The following is a 23,953-nucleotide window of genomic DNA, read 5'->3' as shown; positions in this document are numbered from 1 at the left end:
AACACAGGGTAGAGTCCTGACCACTTACAACAGAAAACACAAACCTGTGCCACATTTCTGAGCACCTGTGCTGTACCTCCCAGGTATCTTGAACGGTAGTCAGACCATCATCTCACCCTCCCTTCTCTGTAGCACAACGCAGTACAAGAAGCATTGGGCCCTATGTCAAGAGACCTACATTGTAGCCTGACCAGGCAGTGGCGCAGTGGATAGGGCATTGGACTGGGATGCAGAAGACTCAGGTTCAAATCCCCGAGGTCGCCAGCTTGAGGGCGGGCTCATCCGGCTTGAGCACGGGGTTGCTGGCTTGAGCATGGGCTCATGGACATGACCCCATGGTCGCTGGCTTGAAGCCCAAGGTCACTGGTTTGAGGCCAAAGTCGGTGCCTTGAGAAAGGGGTCACTCACTCTGCTGTAGCCTCATGGTCAAGGCATATAGAAGAAAGCAATCGATGAACAACTAAGAGGCCACAACGAAGAATTAATGCTTCTCATCTCTTTCCTTTTCTTTCTGTCTGTCCATATCTGTCCCACTCTCTGACTCTCTTTCTGTCTCTGTCACATACACACACACACACACACACCAGAAAAAACAGAGAGAGACCTACATTGTAAACCTGCTTTATGCTCATTCAGCTACTCGCTTCCTCTCAAATGCTGTCATTTCTGCAAAGAGTACACAGCAGATGGTGGTAAGGGTTGTCCAACAATGTCAACATACTTAATACCTCTGAACTATACACTTAAAACTAGTTTAAATGGTACATTTTATTTATATCTCACTATAATAAAAGTATGTAGAGTACCTACTATGTACCATTCACTGAGCAGACATTATTCATGCAATTATTCATTCATGCAGCAAACATTTATAGAGTGCTCAGGTATCTAAAACTATTTAAGATACTGGGCATAAAGCAGTAAAAGAATAGGAACTCGTGGAGTTTTTATTCTAGTATGGGAGACAGACATAAAAGAGGTAAATAAATAAATGCGCCATGTAACAGACAGTGAGAGAGAAGTAAAGCATAGGAGGGGGGTGTGATGTGTCAGGACAGTGCGGTTTTAGACAGAGAAGTCTTCACCAAAAAGGTGACTTTCAGTAGAGATCTAAAGAAAATACAAATCAGCCATATAGCTATCTGGGTAAAAAAAAAAAAAGAAAAGAAAAAAAAAACCCCACAAAAAACAAAAAACCCTCTGGACAAATGGCCCAGCAAGTGCAAAGGTCCTGGGGCAGAAGCAAGCCCAGTATGTTTAAGGAACCAGAAGCAGACCAGTGTTGTTGGAATGGAATGAAGGGAGGGCAAAGTAATAAGAGATGAGTTGTAGGCAAAGGAGGCTTCACATGGGTGAGCAAAATAAACACAGGCCTTTCCAACAGCAACCAATATAGGAAATAAACAAATTAATCATAAACAGTTGTCGATAATGCTTTCAAGTAAATAAGCTGGGTACAATAATAGAGAAAACATGAAAACATGGGACTTTTTATTTCTTTTTTTAAAGACTTTATTTGTTGATTTTTTTCAGAGAGAGGAGAGAGAGAAATTAGGGAGGAGTGGGAAGCATCAACTTATAGTAGATGCTTCTCATATGTGCCTTGACCAGGCAAACCCAGCATCTGAAACCAGCAACCTCAGCATTTCTGGTTGACATCCATCCACTGCGCCACCACAGGTCAGAGGGGACAACTTTTTTAGGTAGGTAGGCTAAGGCCTAAAGGAGGCAACATTTAAGTGAAGAACTAGTGGATGAAAAGGAGTTTCCAGGTGAAAGGAATTCATTTGAAAGTTCTGTGGCAATCAAGTTTTTTGTTATTTTCACTATATGTTCATTTAAACTGATACAAAAATATACAGATAGAAATGAAAGAAAATTATCATTAGGTAGCCATGAAGACAAGGGCATTTTACTACAAATCTCCCCCCGACCCCAACCACATCACTGATGACCAATCAGGGTCACCCTTGCCGGCCAGAAGCTCCATGGTGACAGGGCAGTGCCTTTGCAGATGGTCCATGGAGGGGCTGCAGTCCTCTGTGGAGCTGGACTTTGGACCCAACCTTGGGAAGGTAGGTGAGGTGGTGGTGGAGCTGCTGCCTGATGGCCCGAGTCCATGCCTCACTGTCCACACCCTCCAGTGGAAGACACTGGCGTGTCCACTTGTCATTGGCTTCTTGGTGGGTCTCCTACTTCTAGTCAGACTTAGTCGGTCTGATCTGAGTTGACTTTATGTAAGACGTGAAGCCCAGCTTGCAAAAGCCCTAGCCACACAGATCGACAAGTGGAGCACAGCGAGAGAGAACTGCACAGGGAACAAGTCATCCTTAGACAATGCCAGGCCGAGAAGGAGTCGTTTAAACACACCCGGCCTTATGGACTCTCAGAGGAAAGGGACCACGACCTACTGGATGCTGAGGCAGGAAATCACCGCCCTGGTTCTAGAACCGAAGGGAGCGAGATCCAAAGGAGCACAAAGGAGATGGCAGAAATGTTAAAAACACTCAAGTCCCTAGAAAAGGTTCTGAAAATCATCACTTCACAAGGAGCCTTTCCAAACCTGCCAGGAGGCCAAAAGCCACGCCCTGGTGGTCCACTCTCCCAGAATGGACGTGGGTCTTAAAGCAACAATATTCCCTTCACTCAACTTGAGCCTCCCCAGCTGCCTGCTGTGCCGCCTGCCGCCGCCTCCACCACATGACTCCCGAGGCCAGTGAACACAGGGAAGTGCCCTCCCCGGCGGGGCCTCCTTGGCCTCCCCAACACTGCACACAGGGGGCAGCTCTTGCATGGACAATTCCTCCAAATGCAAAGAGCACGAACTTTCCAGAGAGATTCAGAAACAGGGGACTTCTATACAGTCACCGAGTGTTTGAGTTCTCTCTCAGTGCAATGAAAGAGATGCTGTACCTGAGAGATGCGTCTTTACTCAAATGGAGTCTTCATCAAGTGTTTTGTACGCATTTTTTATGTATTAATCTCCTAAGTGAACATTTATACTTTATTCTTTTTTTTTTTAATAAATTTTTATTAATGGTAATGGGATGACATTAATAAATCAGGGTACATATATTCAAAGAAAACATGTCTAGGTTATTTTGTCATTAAATTATGTTGCGTACCCCTCGCCCAAAGTCAGATTGTCCTCCGCCACCCTCTATCTAGTTCTCTGTGCCCCTCCCCCTCCCCCTAACTCTCTCCCTCCCTCCCTCCCATGTCCTCCCTCCCCCGACCTCTGGTAACCACCACACTCTTGTCCATGTCTCTTAGTCTCATTTTTTATGTTCCACCAATGTATGGAATCATGTAGTTCTTGTTTTTTTCTGATTTACTTATTTCACTCCTTATAATGTTATCAAGATCCTACCATTTTGCTGTAAATGATCTGATGTCATCATTTCTTATGGCTGAGTAGTATTCCATAGTGTATATGTGCCACATCTTCTTTATCCAGTCTTCTATTGAAGGGCTTTTTGGTTGTTTCCATGTCTTGGCCACTGTGAACAGTGCTGCAATGGACATGGGGCTACATGTGTCTTCACGTATCAATGTTTCTGAGGTTTTGGGGTATATACCCAGTAGAGGGATTGCTGGGTCATAAGGTAGTTCTATTTGCAGTTTTTTGAGGAACCAACATACTTTCCTCCATAATGGTTGTACTACTTTACAGTCCCACCAACAGTGAATGAGGGTTCCTTTTTCTCCACAGCCTCTCCAACATTTGCTATTACCCGTCTTGTTGATAATAGCTAATCTAACAGGGGTGAGGTGGTATCTCATTGTAGTTTTGATTTGCATTTCTCTAATAACTAATGAAGCTGAGCATCTTTTCATATATCTGTTGGCCATTTGTATCTCTTCCTGGGAGAAGTGTCTGTTCATGTCCTCTTCCCATTTTTTTATGGGATTGTTTGTTTGTTGTTGAGTTTTATGAGTTCTTTGTAAATTTTGGATATTAGGCCCTTATCTGAGCTGTTGTTTGTAAATATCATTTCCCATTTAGTTGGCTGTCTGTTTATTTTTATATCAGTTTCTCTTGCTGAGCAAAAACTTTTTATTCTGATGTAGTCCCATTCATTTATCTTTGCCTTCACTTCTCTAGCCATTGGAGTCAAGTTCATAAAATGTTCTTTAAAACCCAGGTCCATGATTTTAGTACCTATGTCTTCTTCTATGTACTTTATTGTTTCAGGTCTTATAGTTAGGTCTTTGATCCATTTTGAATTAATTTTAGTACACGGGGACAGGCTATAGTCGAGTTTCATTCTTTTGCATGTGGCTTTCCAGTTTTCCTAACACCATTTGTTGAAGAGGCTTTCTTTTCTCCATTGTATGTTGTTGGCCCCTTTATCAAAGATTATTTGACCATATATATGTGGTTTTATTTCTGGGCTTTCTATTCTGTTCCATTGGTCTGAGTGTCTATTTTTCTGCCAATACCATGCTGTTTTGATTATCGTGGCCCTATAATATAGTTTAAAGTCAGGAATTGTAATGCCCCCAGCTTCATTCTTTTTCCTTAGGATTGTTTTGGCTATTCGGGGTTTTTTATAGTTCCATATAAATCTGATGATTTTTTGTTCCATTTCTTTAAAAAAATCTCATAGGGATTTTGATGGGAATTGCATTAAATTTATATATTGCTTTGGGTAATATGGCCATTTTGATTATATTTATTCTTCCTATCCAAGAACAAGGAATATTTTTCCATCTCATTGTATCTTTTTCGATTTCCCTTAACAATGCTTTGTAATTTTCATTATATAGGTCCTTTACGTTCTTTGTTATGTTTATTCCTAGGTATTTTATTTTTTTTGTTGCAATCGTGAAGGGGATTATTTTTTTGAGTTCGTTTTCTAATATTTCATTGTTGGCATATAGAAAGGCTATGGACTTTTGTATGTTAATTTTGTATCCTGCGACCTTACTGTATTGGTTTATTGTTTCTAATAATCTTTTTGTGGAGTCCTTCGGGTTTTCGATGTATAGGATCATATCATCAGCAAAAAGTGATACCTTTACTTCTTCTTTTCCGATATGGATGCCTTTTATTTCTTTGTCTTGTCTGATTGCTCTGGCCAGAACTTCTAGCACCACGTTAAATAAGAGTGGAGAGAGTGGACAACCCTGTCTTGTTCCTGATTTAAGGTAGAAAGTCCTCAGTTTTATGCCGTTTAATAGGATGTTGGCTGATGGTTTATCATATATGGCCTTTATCATGTTGAGATATTTTCCTTCTATACCCATTTTGTTGAGAGTCTTAAACATAAAATTGTGTTGTATTTTATCAAAAGCCTTTTCTGCATCTATTGATAAGATCATGTGGTTTTTGTTCTTTGTTTTGTTGATATGGTGTATTACGTTAACCGTTCTGTGTATGTTGAACCATCCTTGAGATTCTGGGATGAATCCCACTTGATCATGATGTATTATTTTTTTAATATGTTGTTGTATTCGGTTTGCTAGTATTTTGTTTAGTATTTTAGCATCTGTATTCATTAGAGATATTGGTCTGTAGTTTTCTTTCTTTGTGCCATCCTTGCCAGGTTTTGGTATGAGGGTTATGTTGGCCTCATAAAATGTGTTTGGAAGTATTGCTTCTTCTTCAATTTTTTGGAAGACTTTGAGTAGACTAGGAACCAAGTCTTCTTTGAATGTTTGATAGAATTCACTAGTATAACCGTCTGGGCCTGGACTTTTATTTTTGGGGAGGTTTTTAATAGTTTTTTCTATTTCCTCCCTGCTGATTGGTCTGTTTAGGCTTTCTGCTTCTTCAGGACTCAGTCTAGGAAGGTTGTATTGTTCTAGGAATTTATCCATTTCTTCTAGATTGTTGTATTTGGTGGCATATAATTTTTCATAGTATTCTACAATAATTCTTTGTATATCTATGATGTCTGTGGTGATCTCTCCTCTTTCATTTTGGATTTTATTTATTTGAGTCCTGTGCCTTTTTTCCTTGGTGAATCTTGCCAAGGGTTTGTCAATTTTGTTGATCTTTTCAAAGAACCAGCTCCTTGTTTTATTGATTTTTTCTATACTTTTTCTGTTCTCTATTTCGTTTATTTCTACTCTGATTTTTATTATCTCCTTTCTTCGGCTAGTTTTGGGTTGTCTTTGTTCTTCTTTTTCTAGTTCCTTAAGGTGTGAAGTTAAGTGGTTTACTTCGGCTCTCTCTTGTTTGTTCATATAGGCCTGAAGTGATATGAACTTTCCTCTTATTACTGCTTTTGCTGCATCCCAGAGATTCTGATATGTCGTATTTTCATTTTCATTTGTCTGTATATATCTTTTTTTTTTTTTTTCATTTTTCTGAAGCTGGAAACACGGAGAGACAGTCAGACAGACTCCCGCATGCGCCCGACCGGGATCCACCCGGCACGCCCACCAGGGGCGACGCTCTGCCCACCAGGGGGCGATGCTCTGCCCATCCTGGGCGTCGCCATGTTGCGACCAGAGCCACTCTAGCGCCTGGGGCAGAGGCCACAGAGCCATCCCCAGCGCCCGGGCCATCTTTGCTCCAATGGAGCCTTGGCTGCGGGAGGGGAAGAGAGAGACAGAGAGGAAGGCGTGGCGGAGGGGTGGAGAAGCAAATGGGCGCTTCTCCTGTGTGCCCTGGCCGGGAATCGAACCCGGGTCCTCCGCACGCTAGGCCGACGCTCTACCGCTGAGCCAACAGCCAGGGCTGTATATATCTTTTGATCTCTGCGCTTATTTCTTCTTTGACCCATTCATTTTTTAGAAGTATGTTGTTTAGTTTCCACATTTTTGTGGGTTTTTCCCCCTCTTTTTTGCAGTTGAATTCTAGTTTCAAGGCTTTATGATCAGAAAATATGCTTGGTACAATTTCAGTTTTTCTAAATTTGCTGATATTGTCTTTGTGGCCCAACATATGGTCAATTCTTGAGAATGTTCCATGTACACTAGAGAAAAATGTATACTCTGTCGCTTTGGGATGAAGTGTCCTGTAGATGTCTATCATATCCAGGTGTTCTAGTATTTTGTTTAAGGCCACTATATCTTTATTGATTCTCTGTTTGGATGACCGATCTAGAGCCGTCAGCGGTGTATTGAGGTCTCCAAGTATGATTGTATTTTTGTTAGTTTTTGTTTTAAGGTCAATAAGTAGCTGTCTTATATATTTTGGTGCTCCTTGGTTTGGTGCATATATATTAAGGATTGTTATGTCTTCTTGATTCAACTTCCCCTTAATCATTATGAAATGACCATTTTTGTCTCTGAGTACTTTTTCTGTCTTGTAGTCAGCATTATTAGATATGAGTATTGCTACACCTGCTTTTTTTTGGGTGTTGTTTGCTTGGAGTATTGTTTTCCAGCCTTTCACTTTGAATTTGTTTTTATCCTTGTTGCTTAGATGTGTTTCTTGTAGGCAGCATATAGTTGGATTTTCTTTTTTAATCCATTCTGCTACTCTGTGTCTTTTTATTGGTAAGTTTAATCCATTTACATTTAGTGTAATTATTGACACTTGTGGGTTCCCTACTGCCATTTTATAAATTGCTTTCTGTTAGTTTTGTATCTAGTTTGATTCTTCTCTTTTGTTTTTCTATCATTTGTTTTTGTTTGTTTGTGTTTCATACTTCTTTCCTCTGTTGCTACCTTTTTTAAGTTAAGTGTTTTTGTGGTGGTTTTTTCAAGGGTGGTTACCATTAAGTAATGAAAAGGGTACCTACCATATTCATTGTAGTACCCTATCTTATAAGTATTTCTGCACTTCATCGTCCTTTGCTACTGTTAATCTCCATCCTCTCCCCCCTTTTTTTCCTTTGTTGTCACAGTTTAAGTTTGGTTTTATTGTGTTCTTGGTGGAGCTGTTACTTGTGGTGTTGTTTTCTTTTGTTCTTTGAATCTGGTTGGAAAACCCCCTTTAGTATTTCCTGGAGTGGGGGCTTTCTGTTGATAAATTCTCTCATCTTTTCTGTATTTGTGAATGTTTTTATATCTCCTTCATACTTGAAGGATAGCTTTGATGGGTATAGTATTCGTGGCTGAAAGTTCCTCTCTTTCAGGGCTTTAAATATTGGGGTCCACTCTCTTCTAGCTTGTAGAGTTTCTGCTGAGAAATCTGATGATAATCTAATAGGCCTTCCTTTATATGTTGTACTCTTCTTTTCCCTGGCTGCCTTGAGAATTTTTTCTTTGTCATTGGTTTGTGTCATCTTTATTATGATGTGCCTTGGAGTGGGTTTGTTGGGGTTAAGAAAACTCGGTGTTCTGTTTGCTTCTTGAATTTGAGGCTTTAGTTCTTTCCACAGGCTTGGGAAGTTCTCGTCTATTATTTGTTTGAGTATATTCTCCATTCCATTTTCTTTCTCTTCTCCCTCTGATATACCTATTATTCTTATGTTATTCTTTCTGATGGAGTCAGACAATTCCTGTAGGGCTTTCTCGTTTTTTATTATTTTTGAGTCTCTTTCTTCTTCTCTCTGTCGTGCCTCAAGTTGTTTGTCTTCTATTTCACTAATCCTATCCTCAATCTGGGCTGTTCTGTTAGCTAAGCTTGTTACCTCATTTTTCAGCTCGTGAATTGAGTTTTTCATTTCTGTTTGATTTGTTTTAATAGTTTCAATTTCCTTGGTAATATATTCTTTGTGTTCATTGAGTTGTTTTCTGATCTCCCTAAATTGCCTTTCTGTGTTTTCTTGCATATCTCTGAGTATTTTTAAGATTTCTATTTTAAATTCTCTGTCATTTAGCTCCAAGGCTTCCAATATGTTAAGTCTTTTCTCCATAGATTTTTCCACATCTATTTGTGTTACCTCTCTTTCTTTTGTATCCATAATATTCGATTTCCTCTTTCTTATTGGCATCTGAGGGTGGTCTTGTTGATAGCACTAATTAGAATTAATAAAGAGTAAAAAGTAAAAAAAAAAAAAAAAGGTAAAACACCCCTCAAAAAAAAACAGTAATAATTTATTATTTCCCCATTTTTTTCTTTCTTCTCTTTCCCTCCTCTCCCCTCCTCAGGGAAATATCATGCCTATAATGGAGGGCCTGATTTGGGGTGAAGAGTTCAAGGGGCAAAAAAAGGGAGTAGGGACCTACTAAATGCAAAAAAAAAAAGGAAGAAAATTTTAGACAAGCATAAGATGATTCACTTGTAAGTGATGGTCAACTAAGAGATATAATGAGAGGGATAAGAGGGAACCAGAAAAAAGGACCAAAAAAAGAATAATAAAGAAGAAAAAAATAAAAATAATAAGTAAAAATCTGTTGTATTAAGTGGAGCGAAGACTAAATACAATGGAGACCTTGGGTTGGGAGGACGCAAAATGCCACAAAAATAAACAAACAAGAAAAAAACAAAAACAAAAGCAAAAAAGACAAATAAAGCCAAAAAAAAGCCTTGAGTCCCAAATTAACTAATTTGTTCGTGATTGAGGATTAAATGGGAGGAAAGTAAAACGAGAAAAGAAAAAACGAATAGAAAGGAAAAAATAAGAAAAAGAGAAAAACGAAGGAAGAAATAAAAAAGGAAGAGAAAAAAACAAAATAAAATAAAAAAAAAAACAAAAGAGGAGACAGTGAGAGTTAAGTGTTTTGGAGTATAACCTTAAAGGAGGGTGAGGATGAAGAAGAGAAATAAAATGTAACAGTTATGGGTAGTGTAGTTCAAGAAAAGGGAAGCATAAGATGGGCAGAGAATAGAAGGACCGAGGTGGAGGAAATAAAGGCAATAAGATAGAAGAAACAAACAACAACAAAAAAAAAATTAGTGGAACAAGTTGTAAAGTCTGTGGATTTTTCTTGATTTTGAGAGGTTAACTTCTTCCTTTTTCTTTTCTCTCCCTCTTCCTGGTCGGTGACTCTGTACCCCAGGCTCTGCCCCTGTGTCACACTTAGGTAGGGATTTGCAGTTGATGGGATTCTATGGCAATGTCATATAATTGGCTTTAGTCTTACTGGTAGTCAAGGCTTGTTGGCGTTTGCAGGGTCCAACGATGAGAGAGTTTGCTTTCCTGGATTCTCTCTCCTAGTCCCCCCTTCCTGAATTAGCAGCCTGGTGATCCAGCTATAAGGCTGCAACTGCTTCTGCCTGGGGAGTAAGAGGCTCAAAGAGCTGGGAAATCCCCACTCTATCCCCACTCAGTGCAAGGCTTTGGGAAAGGCTCTGGCAGTCAGGGCCTCCAGTGTAATCAGGCGGGGGTGGGAGTCAATTGTTGTCAAGGTGACTGTTCAGCGCCTAGCATTCAGTTGGACCTCTCAACCCAGGCTTTCCACACTTTGTAGCCTGTTTTGGCTGGGAAGAAGAGGCACTAGTCTCTGCTTGCGACTAGTGTAGTATAGATCTTATTATCTGCCAAGTCCCTCTTGTTAGCTTTTATCCCTGAATATGGAGGCTCTATCAATCAGAAGTTGCTCCCGCCCCTTTAGCGAGAGGCACTAAAAAATATCACGCCTCTTGTCTTGGGTCGCTGAACTGAGAGAGATCTTATCAATTAGAACTGAGGGTGCGCAGATTTCATGGGTTAAGCTAATTTCAGTGATTGGGTCGCAGCTGTGCTCCCGAAGGTATTTTAGGCTGCCTGTGCGCGCCCCTCCCCCAATGCTTGATTGTTAGCTTGAATGGCTGGGTGAGGTGCCCCGCCCACGGAGAGAATCTCCCAAGTAGAAGACCACCCTGGTGCCTCTCCTGCTCGCCCTGCCGCTGGCAGCTGAATCCCACCAGGTGCAGGATAATGGGGCACCCTGGGTGTGCGGGCCAGTAAGGCGCTCTGGGCGTGTGGAATGCCCAGGGCACGCGCGCGAATGGGGTGCTCCAGGCACAGGTGGCTGGCGACTCTCACTCGCAGTGCGCGGGCCGCTGGGAACGTTAGCGGTGCTCGCTCTGCAACCGGACCGGGCGCGCGCCGGCAGCTGCTCGCTGCTCCCGAGTGTGGGCGGTGCTCGCTCTGCAACCGTACCGGGTGCTCGCCCGCGGCTGCTCCCGGCCCCCGAGTGTGGGCGGTGCTCGCTCTGCAACCGGACCGGGCACACCGGTGGCTGCTCGCGCTCCGGAGTGTGGGCGGTGCTCGCTCTGCAACCGTACCGGGCGCGGGCCCACGGCTGCTCGCGGCTCCCGAGTGTGGGCTGACTCACCACAGGCGCACTTCCTCGCAGCTTGAATGAATGTCGCTGCGGTAGCTTCCTCCACACCCTCGTCTCTCAGATTCAAGTGATAACAGTCCTTTTGTTTTCAGTTTGTGTGGAACTCCGGAATGCTCCGAGGATAAATTTTTCTGTTTCTAGTTGATAAATTTGTTGTGATTTAGGGGAGATCTGTCGGACGCGCTGCTCACGGCGCCATTTCCGTGACGTCACCCCAATTTTCTCTATACTTTATTCTTAAATATATTTTAATTTGAAAATATTTTCAGCTTTGCAATAAAGATTTAATAGTAAAAAATATATATTGCACAATCTTCATTTAGTTTTAGAGCTTATTATTATTATTATTTTAGAGGGAGAGGAAGGCAGGAGAGAGAGACAGAAACACCAACCTGACCAGGGATTGAAACCGCAACTTTTGTGTATCCAGATAACACAGTAACCAACCTAGCTACCCGGTCTGGGCAAGAACTTACCATTTTAAAGCATCTAAAATGATGTTGATGTGGCTGAAGCATTGCAGGCAAAGAAACAAGACAGGATGCAGGAGGGAGGCAGGGATCACACAGAGCCTCACGGACCACAGTGTAAATTAAAGCCCACTTTGATTCATAGAGGAATGATCTAGAGAAGGGACTGACATGCTCAGAGTTCTTTTTACAAGATCATCTAGACATTGAGTGGAGGAGAGACCGAAGGTGTAAAACATGGTGGTGTTTCACATTAGGGACATGGCAGTAACAACGAAGACACGCATGGAGAGGTTCACAATAAACCCAGAAACAGAGAGAACAGGGCTGGTTGATGGCTCTGATAATAGGATGAGGGATACAAATGAATTCAAGCAATTCTCAAACTTGTGATGTCAGGACTGAGGTGGATAAAATGGCAGCTGCTGGGACAGGAAAGGATAGGGTGGCCAGGCCTGAAGGGAGAGCTGGGTTCCATTTGGGATGTGCTGAGTTTGAGCCTTTGAAATGTACAGTCAAGATGCCTAATAGGTCAACAGCAAATAGCATATGAAGACAGAGGGACAGGCAAAAATACCTTGTTGACCTCAAACAAATCAGTCCACAGGCTATGTGGTAGCTTTCCTCATTTGTAAAACCAGGATGATGCGTAAGGCACTTCCAGGAAATTTTATGAGTCCCAACTGCTCAGGGCCAGAAGTTCCCCCAGCACCTATTATTTAGAGAGCATTTAACAAGCAGGCCAGGGAACAGCAATGGTCTGGAGTGTTTGCCAAAGCACACATCTGGGATTTAAGATTACTGTCACATGGGTCATAACTTTTTTTTATAAGTAAGCCTTTGCAGTAGAGCTCATTTTCTTATACAGAGAGACACTGAAATTGGAGAGGTTCTAAACAGACAAGGTTATTTTACCCTTGTACACTGTTGGTGGGAATGTAAATTGGGGCGGCCACTATGAAAAGCAATATGGAGGTTCCTCAAAATAGAAGTACCATATGACCCAACAATTCCTTCTGAGGTATTTATCCAAAAAATACCCAGAACATTAATTCAACAAGATATCTGTACCCCTATGTTCACTGCAGCATTATTTACAATAGCCAAGATACGGAAGCAACCTAAGCGTCCATCAATAGATAAATGGACAAAGAACATGCTACATAATCACACACAGAGGAATATTACTTAACCATAAAAATAAGAATGAAATCCTGCCATTTGAAACAACAGGGTTAGACCTAGAGGGTATTACGCTAAGTGAGATAAGTCAGACAGAAAAAGACAAATACTGTATGATTTCACTTAAATGTAGAGTCTAAAAAAAAACAAAATAAAACAAAATAGAAACAGACTCATAAGTAGAACAAACTGATGGTTGACAGGAATGACAGGGGCAGGGAGGCTGAGTGGTATAGGTGATGGGAATTAAGGGGTATGAACCTCCAGTTATAAAAGAAATCACAGGGATGCAACAAGCAGCATAGAGAATATAGTCAATAACACTGTAGTAACTTCTTATGGTGACAAACGGTAATGAGGCTTACGGTGATCACCTTGTAATGTATATAAATATTGAATCGCTATGTTGTATACCTGAAACTAATATAATATTGTAAGTCAATTATACACCAATAAGAAAGACAAGGCTCTTTTCCTGTGTAGGAATCACGTTTAACCTACGCACACCTCTGCAGCTGCCGTTGCTATGGAGAAGTGTGGCTGTCACCTTGTGTCAATCAGGGCCCCTCCTTTTCCATCGCAGCCTCTCTGCCAACAGAACCCCTCATGACTCACATGAAGGCCAGGGTAAGACTACAGGTTCTCAGCCATACACCCCCAGCTGGTACAACCATCAACAGCTACAGTTTTCCAGTAAACACTCCTGAGAGTTGAGTACGTGAATAAATAAAAGCTCTCTCCAGGCACCCCACTGCTCCCATCCCTGACACATGGCATAATCCACATGTTTATTTTTCAGTGGATGGGGGTATTTGTGAATAGTGTCATGTTTCTGTCTGTCTAAGGCCTGAATCTCCTTCTCCTTCTCTGACAGAATCATCCATCACATCACCAGAGAGAAACCCTCACCCAAAGGCTGCTCTCATGGACCCACCTCCAAAGCGTCAGACACACACCAGAAACTAATAGTTCAAACACTTCTCCCCAACAAACTTGGTCCTGAAATCCCTCTTCTGCTTTTCCAGCTTAAAAACCAACTCCAGTCTTGACCTCAAGTCCACAAAATACCAAAATCATAGTGGCAAACAAGGATGTGACTTAGGGATACTGAGCTGTTCTCCCAGGGAAGCTATAAAGCAATCACCAGATTTGCTCCAGTCCTCCCAGAAGTGGGTTTGGACTGACCTGAGAAGCATCCACTTGTCCCCAGCTGGACCAACCTCATAAACTGTATCACAAGACAAAACCTGACTCATCTTTCAATGCCCAGTTTCAATCTTACTTTTTCTAGGACCACTTTTAGCCTTTGCTAATCATTCCTTCTTTGAAAACACAGGATTTAAATGTGTCCTGCCCAGTGATCTATACTGGGCTATATAGTGAACTCAATAGTTTGCTCTTAATCATTTAACTGTGGGGTGGGGGGCATGTGTGCAGGTGAACATGGACTGGTGTGTCTACATGCATTGTCTAGACTTCTTTGCTTAGCTTCATTTGAACTGGGGCCATCTGCAATCTTTCTTTGTCTAAGTAGATACAAGCAATAAATAATTATCAGGAATGCAGGCTACTGTTGACATTTAGGATTCAAAGCCAAAAAAGCTCCTTTAAGATATTTTTAAGGCTATGTTGAGTTTGTATTTAGTGGCATCACCTACACTTCCTGTATCGCAGGCCAATCAATACAGAAGAGTTCAGGTGAGTGTCTCTAGGTCAGGTGAGCACCTCTAATAAACACAAGTAGCCAAGTATATATTTACTGCACACTCACCATACACTTGGGAATTATGCTTAGTGTACACATAAAGGCATTTGAGAAAGATGCCTCCCTATGACATGAGTTCCTTTCCCATTAATTAGGAGATTCCTTTAGAACATTCCATTCCTAAGTACTCTAGTTAAGTAAAATTTACTGACAGGCAGTCCTTAAACTCTGTAGCAGAATTAATTCCTGAAAAAGACTCTACAAGTTGAAATAATATAAATCAAATCTAATTGTTACCACAGAAACAATGTTATACAATTATATTTTCAACCGAAAACCAACTGCCAACATTTAAAAGAAAAACAGCCAAATTTTTATTTCAAAAATATCAGAATTGTGGTCCTGGCCAGATGGCTCAGTGGATGGAGCATCATCCTGGTACACTGAGGTCATGGGTTCAACCCCTGGTCAGGGCATACAAGAAGCAATCAATGAGTACACAACTAAATGGAACAAGGTGATGCTTTTCTCTCTCCCTCGCTCAATCAATGGAAAAAAAATTTAAATATATTAGAATTGCAAGCAATCCTAAAGATCATCTGCACAGCTAAGGACAGTAACTCTAATAGTTATTACTACACACCTATTATGAGCAAAGAATTATGCTAGATGCATTTCATATATTCCACATTTAATTTCTCCCAACAGTCCTATGAAAGAAATAATCATTTCACATCTCAAATAAGAAAATGAAGGCCTAGGGTTGTTATGTTTTGACTAAGGCTCTGTAGCTATTTAGTGGCAGAGCAAGAATTTAAACTCAGAAGTGTCTGGCTTTAAAGTCAAAGATCTTTCTATTACTCCATATGGCCTCCCTATATCAATCATGAACAATATACTTAATACTGCATACTAAAATGTCTGAGATCAATTACACAGGGTTATCCAGAAACAATGTCATCATTCTGCCAAATAGATTTATTAAGAAATTTTCAAGACAAAAACCATCATCAATGAAGGGTTACAGCACCACTGGATGGAAGAACTGCAACAGAGCATGGTAACAGCGAATTATTAGTCTTCACAGAACACTGCAACCAAACACATTTACCCTTTTAGGTGCTGTGGCTACAACAGTAAACAAAGACACTCCTTCCCCGCCCCATGGAGCTTCCATTCTAGTGGAGAGCACAGAGATGACAACCACCAACCAGCAAATACAGCAACAACCCATGAGTGGTGGCAAGGGCTTTGGAGGACACACAGGGCAGATGGGATAGGGCATGGCTCTCCAAGGGCAGGTGGATATATGCACCTGGAAGGCAGAGGAAAGCCTACGCTAGAGGTCCATGGGGTACATGGGGTATCGGCTCCTGTACACACTTAAAACCCAGGGTAGGTGAGATCACTGAGGGAGGGAGTCCCAACAGAAACAAGGGGAGGTCCCTCTGCCTGCATCCCAGAGCGTGCCCACACTAGCAGAATCAGTCAAGGAGACTGAGAGGGAGCCACAGGTGAGGCAGGGGGAAGCCCGGAGAGCATGGCCTCTTGGAAGCCAGGAGAAGGCAGTGTATCAGGGAGGAAGAGTGTTACATGTGGCAAATACTTCAGATGAATAGAGTGTAAAGCTGGCTGAAATCTGACCACTGGATTTAGCAACAGGAAGACTAGCAGTGATCTTGAGGAGAGCAGTTTGGGTGGAGTGGTGGTAGCAAAAGCCTGATTAGATGTGTTCCAAAAGGAATGTGAGGGGAAAAAAAATATGCAATAGGGCATATAGAAAATAATTTGGGTCTGATCTGTGGTGGCGCAGTGGATAAAGCACCAACCTGGAACGCTGAGGTTGCCAGTGTGAAACCCTGGGCTTGTCAGGGTCAAGGCACATATGGGAGTTGATGCTTTCTACCCCTCCCCCCTTTTCTCTCTCTCTCCTTCACTAAAATGAATAAAATCTTTTTAAAAAAGAATCTTCAATATAACAAATATTAAAAAAAAATTTGGGGAAATTTAGCTATAGAGAAAATGAGAAAAATGGGGTAGTAGCTGATGGCTGAAAAGGGGTCAACAAAGGGTTGGTGCCCGGCCTGACCAAGTGGTGGCGCAGTAGATAGAGCGTCAGACTGGGATGCGGAAGGACCCAGGTTCGAGACTCCGAGGTCGCCAGCTTGAGCGCAGGCTCATCTGGTTTGAGCAAAGCTCACCAGCTTGGACCCAAGGTCACTGGCTCGAGCAAGGGGTTACTCGGTTTGCTGAAGGCCCGCGGTCAAGGCACATATGAGAAAGCAATCAATGAACAACTAAGGAGTTGCAACAAAAAACTGATGATTAATGCTTCTCATCTCTCTCTGTTCCTGTCTGTCTGTCCCTGTCTATCCCTCTCTCTCTCTCTCTGTCCCTGTAAAAAAAAACAAAAAAAAACCCAAAAGAACAACAAAGGGTTGGTGTCTAAATGGGAGAAATAATAATAGCAGGTTTACATAGTGATGGGAAACACCCAGTATAGAAGAATAAACCAACAAAGCAGGAGAGAGCGGGAGAATTGCAGTGACGGGAACTTGAACAGGCAAAGCCGTGTGCAGTCTAGAGCGGAGTGAAGCTGCTGGCCTTGGCCAAGGCTGGTGGGCCCTGCGGACAGAAACAAGCCCATGCGTGGAGGTGGCAGCAGGAGCTTGTAAGCGTTCTCTTCCGGTGGCTTTGACTTTTCCAGGAAATGAGAAGTACATCAGCGGAGAGTGAGGAGGGAAAGGAGGTGTTGCGAGTGTAAAGAGAGAGGATAATAAATGAAACTGGTGCAAAACATGAGAGAGACAATGGGCTTGATTAAAATAGTATCAATACCGGGAGCATTAAGTAGTCACTTGAGGTTAGTAACCATGTTAATCATCACCAACCATCTTAGCTAAATGACGTTTCCAACCATGCTTGGCTGCATGGGTGCAGGTACCTAAGAGGACAGATCATTGCAGTGACTCATGTTTGTGGTCTTGACAAGCCAGTACACAATACCACCACGTCACCTTGCTTTCCCAACGCTTCATCATCCACAAAAAAATCACATTCTCTCACTTGATACAAATGTTACCCCCATGATGCTCTGGCCTGTGTGAAGGGAGCCCACTGAGGCTCAGCTAGGTGTACTGACTCAGTTTGGTCACAAGCCTAAGTCTTCTGACTCTAGCACTCTGCCCAGGCCACACTCAACCCAATCAGAAAGAAACCCATAAACCGGAACTGCCCGTTCTCTCGAAACTTTTGTTACAATCCTGGTCAGAAACACTGGCCCTTGCTTCTGTCTAAGCACCACCCATCACACCCCAGGCAGTGCATACTAGACATGTCTCTAACAATGTGGAGGTTAGTCCACTCGCTGCTCATCATCACCATCAGCTATCGATTAGTGAGGATGTTCTGAACTGCAGCCATTTGGCTTTATTTTTTATGAATGCAGAGTTTTCTATCAGTGTCTGTGTTGCCTGCTCTTGATCTCATACATGAATCCTACACTGTAGGTTCTCATTCCTCAGGAATCAAACTCTTGATGTTTAAACTATCTGGTAAGGAAGAAGCAGGATCACAGATCTATTTTGGTAAGTACATGAATTGGTTAAAGTCATACGGGCACCATTAAATGAAGTGAAAGCAGTCAGTTACTTAGAGGAAGCTTCAAGGTCAGAATATTTGTGAACACCCCAACTACAGAATGGGGCACATGTCTGTCTTTGTCCAACATCACACGAGGTCAGGTGAGCAACAAAATTTTTACAATGAGAAATGTCATTCCCCTATAGGCAGTATAATTTCTGTAATTGCAAAGAATAATTTTTGACATCAATAATACTAAAATTCATGTCAAGTTAACTTCAGCACTGCTTTATTAGTAAACACTGATCAAGCATAGGTGTCCCCTCTCGGGCACTGTTCTAGGCCCTAGAGATATTGTAGGAAACAAGACAGGCTGGCCCTTCCCTCATCAAGATTATACTCACTGGAGTTTTCTTACATGAGACTCAAGAAAAGCACATACAAGAATTCAGAATGAAACTGCTCCTTCAGCCAGAACACTGCATAAGAAATTAGAGTGGTGCCCAATTTACTGCTCTCCTCCCTGGGAAGACAGTGCCTACCCGCATCGTATGTTAACAGCTCAGGAGTCCACCAAGAGAGCAAAGGAAGGAGCGCAAAGATGACAGAAGGGAAAAAACTTCAGACAGACCCTTGCCTCAGGGAGCTTAGCATGTAAAGAAAGAAATCCCCATGGAGAAAGCTACCTAAAGGGTGTGATACTCCTGATAGAGGGGCCAGCAGGGTGCTGTGGGAGTGCTCAGAAAGGGGCCAGCTGCCTGGTGGTGGGGACAAGCCTGCTCTGAGTCCTTCTCTGCCCTTCTTCTGTTAGAGAACAGCTTCATTCACTCAACAAAGAGCACCCAGTGGCCACCATGTGGCAGGCACTGTTCTAGGCACTGAAGATAGAGCAGTGAAAAAGACAAGGTACCTGACCACTCAGAGATGACTTTCCGGGGGGGGGGGGGGCAGATAACACAATGTGTCAGGTGCCAAGCAGAAAATCAGGCAGAGAAGCAAGGGGTGGGGGACCGTGGGGAAGCTATTCTTTTAGAGGCTGGTCAGGGAAGACCTCTCTGAGAAGGTGACATATGAGTAGATACACAGGTGATTAGGGGTGAATCAAACATATAACTGGGGAAGCACATTCCCAACAGGAGAAAGGGAAGAGCCAAAGTCTGAGATGCAAGTGTGCTTGGCACGTTGAAGCAAGCAAAGAACTCATATGGCCAAAACAGGGTGAAATGGAACATTAGTAAGAAATGAGGAGGAACATTAGCGGATGCCCCACTTCTTTGGTCCATGGTCAGGCCTTTCTGCAGTCTACATCCTGGAGAGACTTTAGGCTGGCACAGTTCACTTAGGGAAATGGCTCCCCATTATCCAGGAATTCACAGACCTCTGTCAAAAAGGAACAGTAATTGTCATTTTCACAAAGGCTTAGCATGCTTAACTTTGGCCAACCAGGATGGGAAAGGCTATGACTTAGCATACTGCTGCTATTTGAAAATTGACTGCTATTCACAACATAAATATCTTACTTTCTACAGACAGGAGGTTCACAGAAAAAAAGCAGTTTGTGCCAGAACAGGCATGACACACATTTTTATTTGACATTACTATGATGTCGTATTTGGGGAGCAGAAATATCCCCAATGAAGACTCTAGGCATTCTACTTTAATTCCCTCAACAGAGTCAAGGCAACATTAAGTACCAACTGTTAATCAGTTATTTAAGACAAGCTGGGTACCTCTACCTCTTCCTTGTTAAATAAGGCAACTTAATCATAAGGTTCAACATCTTGCTTTTCAATTTACAGAATCATATTTTTCATACCTTTTGGTCCTCAGCATGTATTCTAAAACTACCAAGGTAACTGAGCTTAAACACAAGGGAATACTAATCCTTCTCCATTACGTAAGATTCAAAAGGCTTGTATAGGCCACTTCATGGGATGCATTTGAACAGATTTTTGCCATGAGGATACATCCAGCTTGAGCCACTCAAATGAAATTGTGTCTACTTAACTTTTAGCAAACAAGTAAACACAGTAGCAGTGACAACTTGTTTTCCAAAGCCTGATAGTGAATATATTGTTTCAGTCAAGAATTCTGCCATTTTGCTTTCAAAGAGGAAAAAGCTTTCCAAAACCCCCTGCTGAAGCAGAACAAAGTGGAAAGGCTTGACGTACCAGATAGCAACGTTTATTATAAAGTCATAGAAATTAACACAGTGTGGTGTTTGCTGATGCACAGATGAATTCATCACTGAAGAGAGAGAAGCCAAGAATTTATCTAGGCATATGAGAAAATTATGTTTGTCATAGAGCTTGTGTTACAGAGAGGTAGGGAAATAATATTTTAGACTTTTAAGTAGGCTGTGCTGGAACAACTAATTACCCACACAGAAAAAATGTAAACTGTACCCCTACCTCAAACCAAAAACAAGTCTATTACAGAGCAATTAAAAATCTAAATGTTAAAGAAGATAAAAGTTTTAGAGGACAATATTATAAGAAAATCATGTGCATAATGTGATGGTAGAAAATGATTTTTTAAACAAGGGTCTTAAACTGCCTAGATTCAAGTGCTGGCTCTGCAACTTATTAGCTGGGTAACCTTGGCAAGTCATTTAACCATCTGTCACCTATGAAATGAGGATAATAATAGTATTCACTTCTACTGTTGTTTTGAGGATTAAATGAGTAACTATAAAGTGCTTAGAAAAGTGGCACATAGAAAGTGCTCTATAAGTACTTGTTAAATAAAAAAAAAAATTTATAATGGAAAGATGAATAAGTTAGTTCTTAAGTTAAAATTAAGAACTCTGTTCATCAAAAGATAACATAAAGAGACCAAAAAAGCCACCCACAAACTGGGAAAAATATTTGTACAACACACTATCTACAAAAAAGCTAGAATCAGCCCTGGCCGGTTGGCTCAGTGGTAGAGCATCAGCCTGGCGTGCAGAAGTCCCGGATTTGATTCCCGGCCAGGGCACACAGGAGAAGCGCCCATCTGCTTCTCCACCCCTCCTCCTCTCCTTCCTCTCTGTCTCTCTCTCTTCCCCTCCCGCAGCCGAGGCTCCATTGGAGCAAAGATGGCCTGGGCGCTGGGGATGGCTCCTTGGCCTCTGCCCAGGTGCTAGAGTGGCTCTGGTCGCAACAGAGTGACGCCCCGGAGGGGCAGAGCATCGCCCCCTGGTGGGCATGCCGGGTGGATCCTGGTCGGGCGCATGCGGGAGTCTGTCTGACTGTCTCTCCCCATTTCCAGCTTCAGAGAAATACAAAAAAAAAAGCTAGAATCCAGAACATACAAAGCACTTCAGGAAATAAGAAAAAGACAATTCAATAGAAAAATGGGCAAAAGACTAGACAGACACTTCACAGAAAAGGAAAACTAACTGACTACCTAAAAAGATGTTCAATCTCATTAGTCATCAGGAAAATACATATTAAAACCGCAATGATGCAACATTTGATTGGAAAAATTGAAAAATGTAACATCAAGTATTAGCAAGGACAGCGACTACACATGGCTGAAGGCAGTTTAAACTTATCTACCGCTTTGAAGATACACACATACACGACAACTGTGCAGCTCCACTACCAGGTAACCCTTTGTTCATATGCGCCCAGAGAAATTCAGAAGACTTTACAGTAGCACCATCTGAACTAGAAAAAGCAAACAAAAATGGAAACATCCCAATGTCCAACAGTAAATGTATAAAAGATGGTTATATATTCTAATATACAGCACTAAAAACAAGTGAATTATCGATAAGTTTCAGAAATTTAACTGAAAGAAAACCACAAGTTACAGAAGAATATATTCAATATAATTCCACTTATATAAACTTCAAAATTATGCAAAACTAAAGACAGGCTGGCTGCTGAGGGATTAAAGCACACACGGGTAAAACTGTAAAGAAAAGTCAAGAAGGCCAAGCATGGAATTCTTGCTGAGCGTGGTCTCTGTGTGGGGAGAGGAAGGAGGAGCAGTGCACTGGCAGTGAATGGCAATGATGACTCACTCAATAGGGAGTGAGGGTCCACTGGTTTTTCATGGGGTTTTTTAAAGTATTTTATAAATAGTCTTTAGTACTAACTCAAATAAAAACAAAATAACATGATTTCCTCCATCTCTAAACATAGACAAATTCTATTACAGTCCCAGCCATCATACCATTTTTTGGGTTTTTCTCTTCCGGACTCCCACGGGATGTCCCTGTAGCATTCGAATCAGCCATGGATGAAAACAGCAGTGGTAAAAGCAAAGTGGCTAAGGTCATATCTAAGTTCTCACTGTGGCTTTACCATTCACATAACTGCATTGTCTTAGGCAGGCTGTTTAGCCTTTCCCTGCCTCGGTTTCTACAACTGTCAAATGAAGAAAAATAACAGGATCTACTTCACAGAGTTATCCTGGGGACTGAATGAACACACAATCCCTTATCAGAAGCATCTGGGTCCAGGTGTGTTCTAGATTTCAGAATGTTTCAGATTTCAGAAAATTAATACCTTAACATCCCAAAAGAATTTGGAGCAGTACCCTATAGTCAAATACTTATTTCTTCAATGGAGTATCTGAAAATTTACACTAAAAGGGAAAAAAACTATAAAAAGACTCACACAGGCTCAAGAGAATTTGGGGGATAAAGAAAAAGTTATAAAACTAGATTATGGTAATAGTTATAAAATTTTACAAGATTACTAAAAATTACTATATATAATACTTGATGTATGTGAATTTTATGGTATGTACACTATATTTCAATAAAGCTGTTAAAAATAGTTTTAAGCTTTAAAAATCTCATATCATGTTTTACCACCAAATGGGTTTATTTAAGAAATCCAATTCAGATTTAGAGATTTTTTTTTTTTAATTTAGAGCTGCAGATAGGAGAATATGGACCTGCATTTGGACAGCTCACGGAACACATAAACAGTGCTCAACATGCAAGTTTATTATTCTCATTACTGTTACAGTAGTTTACTCAGCCCTTGTTTCTCAATTGGGTCTCTATGAGAATCTGGGGTGGGACAATCCTTCACTGTAGTCATTTAATCCCACGTACTAAATTCCAACAGTACCTCGTGGTTATCTGTGACAATTACAACAGCCCCACACAGTTCTAAATACTGAGGGAAGAGAAAATGCTGCATATTTGAGAATCACTAAGCCTACTAAACTCTAGATTCCTTAAAGGTACAGACCAAGTCTTACTCATTACGGCAAAAGGAGAAGATTTTGAACAGAATGCAAAAATCTCTAGCACAAAGCTACACTCAAAATGTGACTTCATTTCTCCTCATTTTGATTTTTTATCACTGTTGAGCATCAGGTCTTTCAATGACCCATACAGTTACCAACAGTTCTTTTCGCACAGACACAGTCAGAACGGGCTGAGGAGAGCAGCAGCACTGCCCCAGTGTGTGGAGTGCAGCAGCTCTGGTGTGGGACCAGCCGGACACCAAGCCCAGCCCAGTCAGGACCTGGGCCATGTAGCAACCCTCTGCACCCATCAAAGGAGGAAATCAGTTACGTTACAGACTAACAGGGGAATATATGGACATAGAAGACGTCAAAGGCCCTCCTCTCCATACAAATTCAGAAATACAAAAGAGTGAGAAACCACTTCGGTTTACAGATTCCATCTGTAAACACTCCTGTGAGGTTTCTGGAGCCCTGGTTGCTTCGTTCCTAGACTTCTTTATAACAACTAAAAGTAATCCTTTTGGTCAAGAAGGGTTGTTGGTTAGGGCCACACAGCCATCCATGACCAACGGGCTGGCAAACTCTGGCCCAGGAGCCGAATCTGGCTCACCACCTACAAAATGATAGTAAGTAATAAAAAAGAATATTTCATGACACATTAAAAGTGTAAGAAAATCACATTTCAGTGTCAAAGGTTTATTAGAAC

At 41.7% G+C, this 23,953-nt stretch overlaps 1 protein-coding gene across 5 annotated transcripts in view; it reads right to left on the bottom strand.

Moving 5' to 3' along the window:
• The window catches only part of CACNA1D (calcium voltage-gated channel subunit alpha1 D), a 351,028-nt gene that overhangs the window by 247,728 nt on the left and 79,347 nt on the right, over window positions 1-23,953 (bottom strand). The gene's annotated exons all lie outside the window — the stretch shown is intronic.

The sequence above is a fragment of the Saccopteryx bilineata genome, chromosome 10 (genome assembly GCF_036850765.1).
Source record: "Saccopteryx bilineata isolate mSacBil1 chromosome 10, mSacBil1_pri_phased_curated, whole genome shotgun sequence".
In the NCBI taxonomy this organism is placed as follows: Eukaryota; Metazoa; Chordata; class Mammalia; order Chiroptera; family Emballonuridae; genus Saccopteryx; species Saccopteryx bilineata.
This window is presented reverse-complemented; position numbering and strand designations above follow the sequence as displayed.